The sequence below is a fragment of the Triticum aestivum genome, chromosome 6D (assembly GCF_018294505.1).
Source record: "Triticum aestivum cultivar Chinese Spring chromosome 6D, IWGSC CS RefSeq v2.1, whole genome shotgun sequence".
Classification (NCBI taxonomy): domain Eukaryota; kingdom Viridiplantae; phylum Streptophyta; class Magnoliopsida; order Poales; family Poaceae; genus Triticum; species Triticum aestivum.
This window is the reverse complement of record NC_057811.1, coordinates 432598720-432611607: the sequence shown is the minus strand read 5'-3', so window position 1 is coordinate 432611607 and position 12888 is coordinate 432598720.

The following is a 12888-nucleotide window of genomic DNA, read 5'->3' as shown; positions in this document are numbered from 1 at the left end:
GAGGAAGGCATGGATGAGGATGAGGAGGACGACGAGGAAGGTGTGGACGAGGACGACAAGGACAACGAGGAAGGCGTGGACGAGGATGACGAGGACGACGAGGAAGGCTTGGACGAGGATGACGAGGATGACGAGGGCGATGAGGAAGGCGTGGATGAGGACGACGAGGAGGGAGATGACGAGGACGAGGAGGAGGCTGGTGACGAGGAAGACAAGGACGACGAGGAGTGGGGTGACGAGGAAGACGAGGCGGAGTTCTATCTCGGTGAGTCGGCCTTGATGGCGGAGCAGACCGCTATCCTGGAGTCCATCCAAGATGAGGTGTATGTGGAGTCCAACCGGCGCTTCCTCCGGGAAGAACAGGCGAAGACCGATGTGCTCTTCGACGAGCTGGATGCAGAGCAGGAGGCGGAGGCCAACGACGTCGAAGTCAGAATGGAGATAGTGGACATCTCCGACGACGGGGAGTAGTGTAGTTTTGTTGGTAGATGTTTGCTTTTCCATGGTTTTTATGTTTTTCATGTTTTGTGTGTCTGTAAAGGTTTAACAATGTCAAGCAATCGTCGATGTCAGAACGGAGACAGTTTCGTTTCCATGTCAAGCAATCCTATTTTGTTCTTAAGTAGTAGTACTACCCCGTCCCAAAATAAATGTGTCAACTTTGCAGTACAATTCACATTGTACTGGTTAGTACAGGGTTGAGTGAATTAATTTGTGATGGAAGGTGTATGTTTTATTACAAATTGCAGTTTCAAGTACCATATTTGGGTCGGAAGGCATATGTTTTATTACACTGTATTGTTTTATTATAGATTGCGGTTTCAAGTACAAAATAAACATCTCAACTAGGGCACATATTTGATTCTAGAGATTTCAGTGTGGTTAGATTTGAATATGGTTTCAACATGGTTAGATTCTAGAGAGGCACTCAACAACATGCAGAAAAAAGCCACAAATGTGCTTCTGAGAAGCACCGTCTTGCATGGTTTTACCGCAAGATGGGATTCGACATTTATCCAGGACATTCCGGGTTTTATAAGTGTAGAAAGAATTGTTTTTCACTTATATGTTGTGTGGCAGAGGCACGACAATTAATTTTGTGAGAGGCATGAATGTGCGGACGGAACGGGCACGGTCACGTATGAAATAGGTGCAAGGTGGTCCCTAATGTCTCCTTAATGTATCATCTATACACTTTACTGTTACAAGCACGATCGTCGTTCTTGTCGAGGCACAGAGGTGAAGGATGGAGCCTTTGCCTCTGCGATAGTCACGTCCCATATTAAGAAGGAAGCAAATCTTCACAGACCCGATACGTCGGAAGCTGGCCGTAAGGCACGCTCCTGCCTCTGCGTTTTCGATGACGTCACGTTTAGTGCCAGTGGGGTGGACGTAATGCTCGGTTTGCTGAAGTTTTTGTTGTCATCAACTTTCTTAACATGTTACGCACGACAGAGGTACGGTTTTACCCGACGTAGAGGCATGCACGTAACTAACTGGAGGCACGGAGACGTGATTCTAAGGGAGGTACGGACGCGAAAAGGATCATGATGCAAGGACGTGAAGGTGTGCCTTTGCTTTAAAGAAGCTTTCACTGGCACATTTTCATTGCGGGGGGCATGGACTATGAGCTCCATGTGTTTTCGAAGGCATTAGGCCTCATTAATGAACATATCAGAGAGAAGGTGAATCTTTTGGTTGACGTCTAGAATGTTGCGTAAAATGACGTGAAGCCAAGTTACGCACGGTCCCCTTGGTATCAGAGGCACATAGGCACATAAGTGCCTATTGTGGTGCACTGGAAATAAACTTGTGCAAAAGACATGTAAACTGCAAGCAAACTACAAGGTTAACTGCGACACAAGCAAACCTAAATTTATAACAAGCAAACGGCAGTCTTGAGGGAAAGCAAATCTAATGAGAAATCTAGAATGACATGAGCAATGTTCTAGATACTTTTGTTGGCCGGGACCACCTGCTTCAGTAGTCGTAGTCGCCACAGGACCTAGCGCGCTTCCTGGTCTGCTCCTTGTCGAGTTTTGCCCGGCGAAGCCCTTCCTGGATGATGGTGAGGCGGCTCCATATCTCGTACGCAGCGTAAGCGTCCTTTGCCGCGTACTCGATGTGCCTCATGGACAGGGGCATGCACGCCCAGCGGCTGCATTCTGCGTTGGTGAGCTCTACGTCATGGACAAGGATGCCTGAGACGTCCCCAAGGGAGTCCATAGGCTTGGTAGCTGTAGGCACCCTCCATTCCTTCTGGTTGTCGACGAAGTGGGCGATCTCCAGTCCGACGCGGCCGAGCATCTCTATGTCGCTGTCGATGGAGAAGCCAACAAACGTGTACCTGGGGTCCGCGAGGAAGTTGTCGAGCATGGTGCAGTTCTTGTCGGCCGCGCTCAGTTGGAAGAGCAGCACCGGATGATCCTTGCCGACGGAGAGCTGGACGAGGGCGGGTTTCTGTTCTTCGCCATGGTCGTTGGTGTACTTCACATCAACTCCGACGATCTTGTGGCGCTCGAACTGGAGGTGTCACTCGTACTGCTCAATGGTGGTCGCCACCTTGTGCAAGTCGTTGGTGTGGATCACGTGCAACTTTGTGTTGCTGTGGGCCTGCACCTCCATGAATTCCCCGGTGAATCCCATGGCCTCGAGCAGTTGGTCCTCCTGCAACCGGGTTTTTCGTGGGGATGAGTGGGAGCGCAATGGCAATTTCTGTTCTTTGTGTGTGAGAAAGCCGCGGCGGGAGTCTAAATTTAAGGGTGGAGAAGTGGCAAAGGAGTGCACGATCTCACTATCGATGCGGTTGTGCACATCGTGGGTTCTAGATCGTGGTTTTTCTTTATAAAAAATAAAAATAAAATCAGCAGTTATATTTTTAACAACCGTCGTATCTCCGGCAAGTCGTGGAGATGAACGTTGTCTTGCGTAGTTTGCTGTCAAATGTTAACTTTTACAGTTTATCTCGTGAGGCATGCAGGGGCAGTATGTAGAGGCACAAGTCTCTGACCAAGAGAAGCATGCTTCAAGTGGCAGCTTTAACTCTCAGACACATGGGTGTGGTACATTTATTGGGAGTGGCAATTGTTTTTAGTGATACATTCGCTGGTAGGAGCAGTGATGTGTTTCTTCAGAGGCACTGTTGTGTGTCCGTGTTGCAACTAACTCTACGAGATGGTTAGAAAGAATGAGAAGCAATGAGAGGCGTGGTCATGCAGCTGCAAGAAGCACTCATACAATGAGAGGCGAAACAAGAGGCACAGATACGATGCTACGTGAGGCACGGAGTTGAAGCTACGTGATTGCACGGACGTCAATTCGTGCTATGGTGCTACGTGAGGCACGGGCACGAACAAATAGTCGTGCACTCAACTACATGCGCAAAAAGCCACAGATGTGTTTCTGAGAAGCACCGGCCTCCATGGTTTTACCGCAAGGTGGGATTCGACATTTATCCAGGGCATTCCGACTTTTACAAGTGTAGGAAGAATCGTTTTTCACTTATATGTTCTGTGGCAGAGGCACGGCTATTACTTGTGTGACGAAGGAATGTACGTCGAATGTACGTGACGCGAGGATTGACAATAGGCGTCCGTTACTGTTTTCCCGGAATGTTTTTCAATTAACTGCGAGAGGCATGAATGTGCCGACGGAGTAGGCACGGTCATGTCTGAAATAGTTGCAAGGTCGTCCCTAAGGTGTCCTATACGCTTTACAGTTACAAGCACGGTCGTCGTTCTTGCCGAGGCACATAGGTGAATGATGGAGCCTATGCCTCTGCGATAGTCACCTCCCATATTAAGAAGGAAGTAAATCTTCATAGACCCGATACGTCGGAAGCTGGCCGTAAGGCACGCTCCTGCCTCTGCGTTTTCGGTGATGTCACGTTTAGTGCCAGCGGGGTCGACGTAATGCTCGGTTTTCTGATGTTTTTGTTGTCAGCAACTTTCTTAACATGTTACGCACGACAGAGGTACGGTTTTACCCGACAAACTGGAGGCACGGACGTGATTCTAAGGGAGGTAGGGACGCGAAGGATCGTGATGCAAGCACGTGAACGTGTGCCTCTGTTTTCAAGAAGCTTTCATTGACACGTTTTCATTGCGGGGCCATGGCCTATGAGTTTCATGTGTCTTCGAAGGATTTCGGCCTTATTAACGGACGTGATATCAATTTACGCACGGTCTCCATAGGAGTGGAGGCACCGAAGTGCCTTCGTGGGTGTTTTAAGTAGTTGTTGTTATTGACGGACAACCGTGCCTCTGTAGTGTTCTTCTCTGAGGGTCACAGGCGTAAGCAATGTTTTCCAAGGAGAATAAACACCTAACTACCTCTGTATTCAAAATGTTTTTCCAAAGTGTTCCATACGAATGATTTTTAATATTTGTGTGTGCAATGGTTTGTTACAACATTGTGCACTGCTTTTAGGAGCATTCTGTAATTGTTGTCCCTGCATTTCGATGCTGCATCCACAAAGGTACTAGTGCATTGCATGCTCATCAGTTTTGTGGATTGCTATGTGTATCTGCTCTGTGCGTTACGCTAATCGTATAGTATCTGTACTGTGTTTATATTTTTCAGTTCACACCAATATATTCTAATAATAGAAAACTGCAACATTGCACTGGAAATAAACTTGTTCAGAAGATATGTAAACTGGAAGCAAACTACAAGGTTAACTGCGACACAAGCAAAACTAAATTTAGAACAAGCAAATGGCAGTCTTGAGAGAAAGCAAATCTAACGGGAAATCTAGAATGGCATGAGCAATCTTCTAGTTACTTTTCTTGGCCGGGACCACCTGCTTCAGTAGTCGTAGTCGCCCAGGACCTTGCGCGCTTCCTGGTCTGCTCCTTCTCGAGTTTTTCCCGGCGGAGGCCTTCCTGGATGATGGTGAGGCGGCTCCATATCTCGTACGCAGCGTAAGCATCTTTTGCCGCGTACTCGATGTGCCTCATGGACAGGGGCATGCGCGCCTAGCGCTGGTGCTCTGCGTTGGTGAGCTTCTTCTTCATGTTGTTGTAGTAGTCGTGGACAAGGATGCCTGAGACATCCCCAAGGGAGTCCAGAGGCTTGGTAGCTGTAGGCACCCTCCATTCCTTCTGGATATCGATGAAGTGGGCGATCTCTAGTCCGACGCGCCCAAGCATCTCTATGTCGCCGTCGATGGAGAAGCCAGCAAATGTGTATCTGGGGCCGGCGAGGAAGTTGTCGGACCTGGTGCAGTTCTTGTCGGCGGCGCTCAGTTGGAAGAGCAACACCGGATGATCCTTGCCGACGGAGAGCTGGACGAGGGCTGGTTTCTGATCTTCGCCAACGTCGTTGGTGTACTCCACATCAACTCCGACGATCTTGTGGCGCTCGAATTCGAGGTGTCGCTCGTACTGCTCGATGGTGGTCGCCGCCTTGTGCAATTCGTTGGTGTGGATCACGTGCAACTTGGTGTTGCCGTGGGCCTGCACCTCCATGAATTCCTTGATGAATCCCATGGCCTGGAGCAGTTGGTCCTCCTGCAACCTGGTTTTTCGTGGGGAACAATGAGTGGGAGCGCAATGGCGATTTCTGTTGTTTGTGTGTAAGAAGGCCACGGCGGAAGTCTAAATTTAAGGGCGGGGAAGCGGCAAAGGAGTGCATGATCTCACTGTCGATGCGGTTGTGCACATCATAGGTTCTGGATCGTGGTTTCATCTCCCTGGTGGTGCGGTTGTGCACATCCTGGGTTTTTTATCGTGGTTTTTCTTTATAAAAAATAAAAATAAAATCAGCAGTTATGTTTTTAGCAACCGTCGTATCTCCAGCAAGTCGGGGAGATGATCGTTGTCTTGCGTAGTTTGCTGTCAAATGTTAACTTTTACAATTTATCTCGTGAGGCATGCAGGGGCAGTATGTAGAGGCACAAGTCTCTAACCAAGAGAAGCATGCTTGAAGTGGCTGGTTTAACTCTCAGACACACGGGCGTGGTACATTCATTGGGAGTGGCAATTGTTTTCAGTGACACATTCGCTGGTAGGAGCAGTTCTGTGTTTTTTTAGAGGCACTGTTGCAGTTGACGCTACGAGATGGACAGAAAGAACGAGAAGCAATGACATGCGTGGATATGCAGCTGCAAGAAGCACTTATAGAACAAGAGGCGCAAGTAGAGGCATAGATACGATGCTATGTCAGGCACGGAAATGAAGTTACGTGATTCACGGACGTCAATTCGTGCTATGGTGCTACGTGAGGCACGGACACGAACAAATAGTCATGCACTCAACTACATGCGCAAAAAGCCACAGATGTGTTCCTGAGAAGCACCAGCCTCCATGGTTTTGCCGCAAGGTGGGATTCGACATTTATCCAGGGCATTCCGGGTTCTACAAGTGTAGGAATAATCGTTTTACACTTATATGTTCTGTGGCAGAGGCACGGCAATTACTTTTGTGACGAAGGAATGAACGTCGAATGTACGTGGCATGAGGATTGACAATAGGCGTCCGTTACTATTTTTTCGGAATGTTTTTTAATTAACTTTGAGAGGCATGAATGTGACGACGGAACAGGCACGGTCATGTCTGAAATAGTGGCAAGGTGGTCCCTAATGTGTCCTGAATGTATCACCTGTAACGCTGCACTGTTACAAGCACGGTCGTTATTCTTGTCGAGGCACGGTCTTGAAAGTCATGAATGTGCCGACTCAACAGGCACGGTCATGTCTGAAATAGTTTCAAGTACGAGATGGGCAGAAACAACAAGCAGAAACGAGGGGCGTGGGCATGCAGCTGCGAAACGCACTTATACAGCGAGTAGCACAGCTAGAGGCACATGTACGATGCTACGTGAGGCACGGACATGAACCTATGTGAAGGCATGGATGTTTAAGGTGACTGAGCCATAGGGGAAGGCGCTAGGTTTTTAGGAGAGGTGTTGTGCGGTTGATAGAGGTGTATGCTTGAGCTCATCGCAACAAACTACTTGGCATGACGCTATTCTGCGGAGCACCATAGTGAAAAATATGTATACTACTGACGTGCGGAGCTAGCAACGTCACTAAACTATTCTGAAACATACTTCACCACAGCCATTCATCCTCCATTATTATTCAGTGAATCCTTTTATTATTATCAGAGATAAATAAACTAACCCACGTAAGTGTTTCACCTTCTTTGACAGGGAATTTTCACCACCATCCTCTTGAACATAATTATATGCTCAGTTACATACCATGACATAACTAAATAACAAAACTGATGTGTACAGGTTGTTCAAAAAACAGACATAAATTACTGAACTAGGAAGTATAGACACCGGCAACGCTCTATCAGGAAAAGTCGTTGATTATCATCCGTAGCAGCTTCATGTTTCCCAATGTTGGCCACCGCTTTTCAATTGTGACAAGGACAATTGAACCAACCCTTCACTGAGCTTCCCGGGCAAAATCTGAAAAACCAGTCACCTCCATTATGTCGTCGGTTCGTATGGAGTACGTTGTGCTCATGTCTATTGCATCATACATCTCTGTTAGGCTGATACCACCATTTTGAGGTAGATATCCCAGGTTCATCTTTAGAAGCCTCACAACGGCAGACGGGATTCTCTGTAGATTATACCGATATTACTAGATAAAATCAATGTACAAGGACAGAAAACATCGAAAATAGCAAACAAAACCATGGCAGTGGATCAAAACAAATATTCAATGACTAACCAGACAACCATTTATGACATTGGTGACGTTTAGACGCTGCACAAAGGGTATGGTGGGGAAGTCATCAGACTCAAACACATAGTATATCATCTGTCCAAATTGTCTGTATGAGAGGTTTACGCCTCGACCGAACACTGTTTTCCCAATGTACTCCCTCTCCGAGTCATTTAGAAAATCAAGAGCTGCATGGAATAATAACTCATTTTCAAACAAATTTGTTTAAATAGATGAACTCGGTATTTAAGTTTAAAATGAATGGTTAAATTCAATGCATGTGATCAAGTTGGGATGATAATCAACAGAATTGCATAAAATGTTTTCAAAATAACTTTGACTGTAAGTATGTCATTAATAGTGGACAGGGGTAGGAGCACCAAAGTATGCTGATAAACGTAGTTGATAAAAAAGGATGGAAGTTGGTGCACTTACCTAGTGATGGTTTGGGGAGGGGCCTGTGACCTCCTCGAGAATCACTGAGTCTCATATCTATCTCAATGGACAGACTCCCAGTATCCAGGTTTATGATGATTAGATCTCGATAATGAAGATCGTAGTCACTAATTAACTTTTCCCAGCCAGGTCCATGAATTTTAGACCGGTTAGGTTCATCGGTGATGTAGATCTCATATGACAGATCCTCGTTGGTGATCAGTACTGGATTTCCTTGTTTTCCTTCTTCTTGAAATGCTTCCTCTTTCCATCGATAGATTGAAGAAGTGACTTGCTGCCTGCAATAGCATGGCACATACTGCGCAAGAAAAAAATTTACCAGGCATGTATAACCAAGACAGATAGCGCTTATCATATATGTACCAATTGTTTTCAACAGGTTGCTATTTGATAAAACAAGGTACATCAAAAATTGAAAACATATCATTAAATGCTTAAATGTAGGCATTCCATTCAAACAATATGGTAGAAACTTTTATTTCCTTCATCAGAAAATACACTAGTTGGTAGTAACTGATGGGCAGCATGGGGTGGCAAACATTTCTCCTTACCAGGCATGTCTTGAAGCATCGAGGAAGATGCACTGTTATCGCGCTGTGAAGAATGCCTGACTCCAGTCCGGAGCAACCGAAGTTGGTACATATATCACAGCACATGGTTTCCCCTGGAATACGTTGCAAAACAACGTTTATATGAAATTCTGAACACAAGGAAAATTTTATTATCTTGAAAAACTATTCGGCTAAACCGGCATTTTTACATAAATAGTCGTTCACAAGCAATTTCCTAAAAAGACATGTGCACAGCTTTTGATTAGAAGGTGAACAGTAGATATGGGATATGTAATAACAGAGGAAATATGAATTTAATTAAATCAGCATTTTACTTTCCAAAAATGGTTGCTTAATTCATCACAATTCAGTATTGACTATTTTTAGAGCAGTTCACAATCTTGGTTGTCAATGTCAATCAGTGAAAGGATTTCTGCTGCTTGGTTTTAAAAGCAGCTTTAGCAAATGTATATTTGAAGACAAGACAGGCAAAAAGGAGAAACAATAGTCTATCATCAGGCAGCTCAAAGGAGTGTTTGTAACATTAAAATTATATGTAAATTCGTCGGAGCTGCACCCAGCAACAACGTCATCCGCGACCATACGCCACCATCACCAACGCCAACCACCGTAACATGTGTGGCTAGGTGGTATTTGAAACGGGTGATCCATCAACTTAACCTTGCCTCCAGCGTACAGGACCCCAAACGCTATCTTCAAGCACAGACGCCGACTCCGAGTCAATAGCACCCCAAACGCCGACCTCCAGCACCCTGTGGCCGGTTAAGCAATAGAGCTCAATGTCTGGCCACTCGCTTGGACTTCCGGCCACCGCCGTTGTTTGCAAGACCTAACGGGCTTCAATTTAAACTACCAACCTCCCTCGGTGAAGTTCATCGCTCACCTGGGACTTGGACGCTGCAGGTCGCTGCAGCTCGTAGCGTTCTCAAGCACAAACGCCGACTTCCAATCAACCCCACCCCTAAGAGGCATGGGTCGTGTACAGTTTCAGCCTCGTACTGCGTTGATTTGGTCTAGATCACAACGAATTTCCAGGCAATTCCTAGCATAACAGCACAGATGCGTCGCTTTCAATCACGGAGAGACGAAAAATTCACATAGAAATTAAGAGAAAATAGACTAACCCTAGATCTAGAAGGAGAATCAAGAGAGAAGAGACGATGAACTCTACAGCGGGTGAGTGGGAGGGGGCGGTCTGGGTTGGCACAAAACAGAATAGACAGTTATAATACGTGCCTGCTCACTGACATGGGGCTACTGTACAGCGGCAAAGACAAGACTATTGGCTTATTAGGAGCATAGAGGCACGCACTGACGGCCCCAACACGCATGGACTTACATGCAAATAAGGCACGGCTTTGTTTCTGTTTTCCAAATTTTCTCAGTGAGGCGTTCACTGAGACAGGTTGTGCACGTCCATGACGCACGACCATGCTTATGTTTTCTGAAGTATTTTTCCCTAGCCGGTCTCTCGAAGGGACAGGGACGTGAAGCCACGGTGTGCATCGTCCTGTAAAGATAAGAATGAGACGCACGGAAAGGCCTCTGTATTCTAAATGTTCTCAGTGACGTGTTCATTGACAGACGCGTGGTCTTTAAGCAGTTGGCACACGGTTGTACATGCGGACGACGCACAGACGTCTTTTGTGTTCTCGTAGTTGTTTTCGCATGACACGACCACTCCTAGTTGTGTTCTCCTAGTTGTTTTCGCATGACACGGCCACTCCGAGGGACAGTGGAGTGAAGCCACGGTGCGCACGGTTATGCAAGGAGAAAATGTAGTGAACTGCCTCAGTTTTCGTAACATTTTAAGTTGCTTGTTCACTGAGAGAGGCACGGGTGTATGTTTAAATGACGCAAGACCGTGCTACTGTTTTCCGAATTGTTCATTTCTGACACGGTCTCTCGGAGGGACACGGTGTCTGCAATTAAAAGGGGCATGTAATCTTTCGCTTTGATGAATTCTTCACATGCATGAGTTTTGTTCAATATGATAATGAGAATGGAAACCCAACATCTAAAAAGTGATTGGAGGTTCATTGCTGACCTTAAGTCATTATCACAACATTCCAAATGTTTTCAGAGACGTGTTCACACGGACGTATGATTTTCACAACCTCTTGATGCACGTTCGTTTCCTGTGGGGTGCACGGACGTCCTTCGGAGAGGCGCGGTTGCAGCAGTTGCAGGTTTGTAGTGGACGCATGTTGCTTTTAAAAGACAGAATTTCATGCCAAGCAACTGAGATAAACAAGAGGATACTAGTTTGATTTTTGAGCATCTGTGTGAGCTGATTTCTTTTATCATTGGGTCCAGAAACATACGATCGATATTGAAAACAGAAAGCATGTACATAATTGCTTGACCATGTTTACACAATGCACTCATTCAATATAGCAAGTACATCTCTTCAGACCTGTTTTCAGCATCCACAGTTGAATGGATCTGGCAAATCCAGATATTCAACACCTGTGTTTTTTAAGTCCATGTGCATATGCTCGCAAGTTGTTGTTAATTTAAGCTCCGCGCAATTAGAAGCCCTTTTGTCCACCTGCAGTACCTCTTCTTGTCGTTTGTAAAATTCACGAGTGAAATCTCTGCGCAGGCCAAACTTAAGCCTGATGGTCAGTAGCATCCTAGCATTGAGAATAAAGAATGTCACAAATTCAGTGTTTGCATCTGTGACTTCATAGTCTTCCAGCGTTAATGTCCTCAAACAAATGTCGCGATTATTGAGAAACACCCGCTGCTTTTGGCGCCATTCATTTGTTATACCTCTTTGATCCCATCCTCCCCCCTAAACACACGAGAAGAGCAAACTTAAGAGTTAGTGCCAGTATATTATGCATATTATGCGTGGGCTTTCAACGTGTGTGAAATCATGACCTCGATAAACAAGTTTTGCAAGCATTGAAAGCATCGCAGCAAGTCAACAATCTCATCCAGATTAAAGCAGGTCTGTGAGATAAACAAGGTCTTGACGGAATCCAGCACCGTGTGTAGGCTACTTATGCAGAGACCCTTCATTGAGCACATAACGTGATATTATTAGCTCGTGGATGTGAATCTCAAGTGCTTTTGAATAACGCAGGTCAAAGTAACGTGCAGAGGCAGTACCTGAATAACTGTAGTCCCAATGACGATATTTGTTTCGTTGGGTAATTCAGAAATTTTTCCCAGTGTGTCCAACACAGGTGCGGACAAAACTGTTATCTGTAGTTGTGCATCTACAGAATCATGTAGCAGTCTCCGGAGGGAAGGCGCATCCTCAATGATCAGTTTCCCTCCGTCGGAACGAATGCCAATGCTTACAAGCCTAGCTGAGTTTATTCGTAGACAGCAGAATTTCTTGTTGCAAACAAGCAGCAGGCAGTGCAGGGCAGGGCAACCGTGGTGGATGAACTTCTGCAAGGAGACATCCGATATATAAACCTCCACCAGCGAAAGTCTCCTGAGTAGTGGGAGGCAAAGCATTTCTACAAGATTGTCTTCTAGTTTGCACATGGCGAAGGTGATGGTGTGGAGAGACGAGCGAAATCTCGAGATGGATGCCGGTGGCGACGGCATAGAAGAAGGGATTCTGCGTGCTTGCCTGGGCCCTGGGTAGAAGAACTTTGGGAATATATGATAGAACTCTAAAACCTGGAGTTGGTCCAGATTCCGAGACAGGAACAACTCATCAACGCCACAAGGTTCGCACTGGAGGTAGCTTGTCGGGATGCAGAGGCAGCGAATCGGGCCCTTGTGATCGGAGAGGATAGATACAGGAAGACTGAAGCCATTAGCGACAGATTCTCCGCGGCAGTTGCAACTAAGATGTCGGCATTGAGTTCCGACGTATGTTTCCTGGACGATTTGCTTGCCCGGGAGAACGTGGATGATTTGGCAACAGATTTTTTCCAGGGATCTGGTAGAACGAGTATCAAGGATCACACGAAAGTCGAGATCGAGTGGTGCGGTGCGCCATATGCGGCGCCACCGAGATGCGAGCACTTGTGTGCGCAGGCCTTCCTTTATGGGCAGACGAGAGATGATCTCGCCGAGGATGGCGTCGGGAAGATCGCTGATGCGGTCCGAACCAGACTCAACATGGTTCTCGGATCCAGTGGGCGAGCCACAGCCGCTCCTCTTAACGAGCTTAGAGGGCACGGGTACAGCCGCGAACCTCGTCTTCTTGTT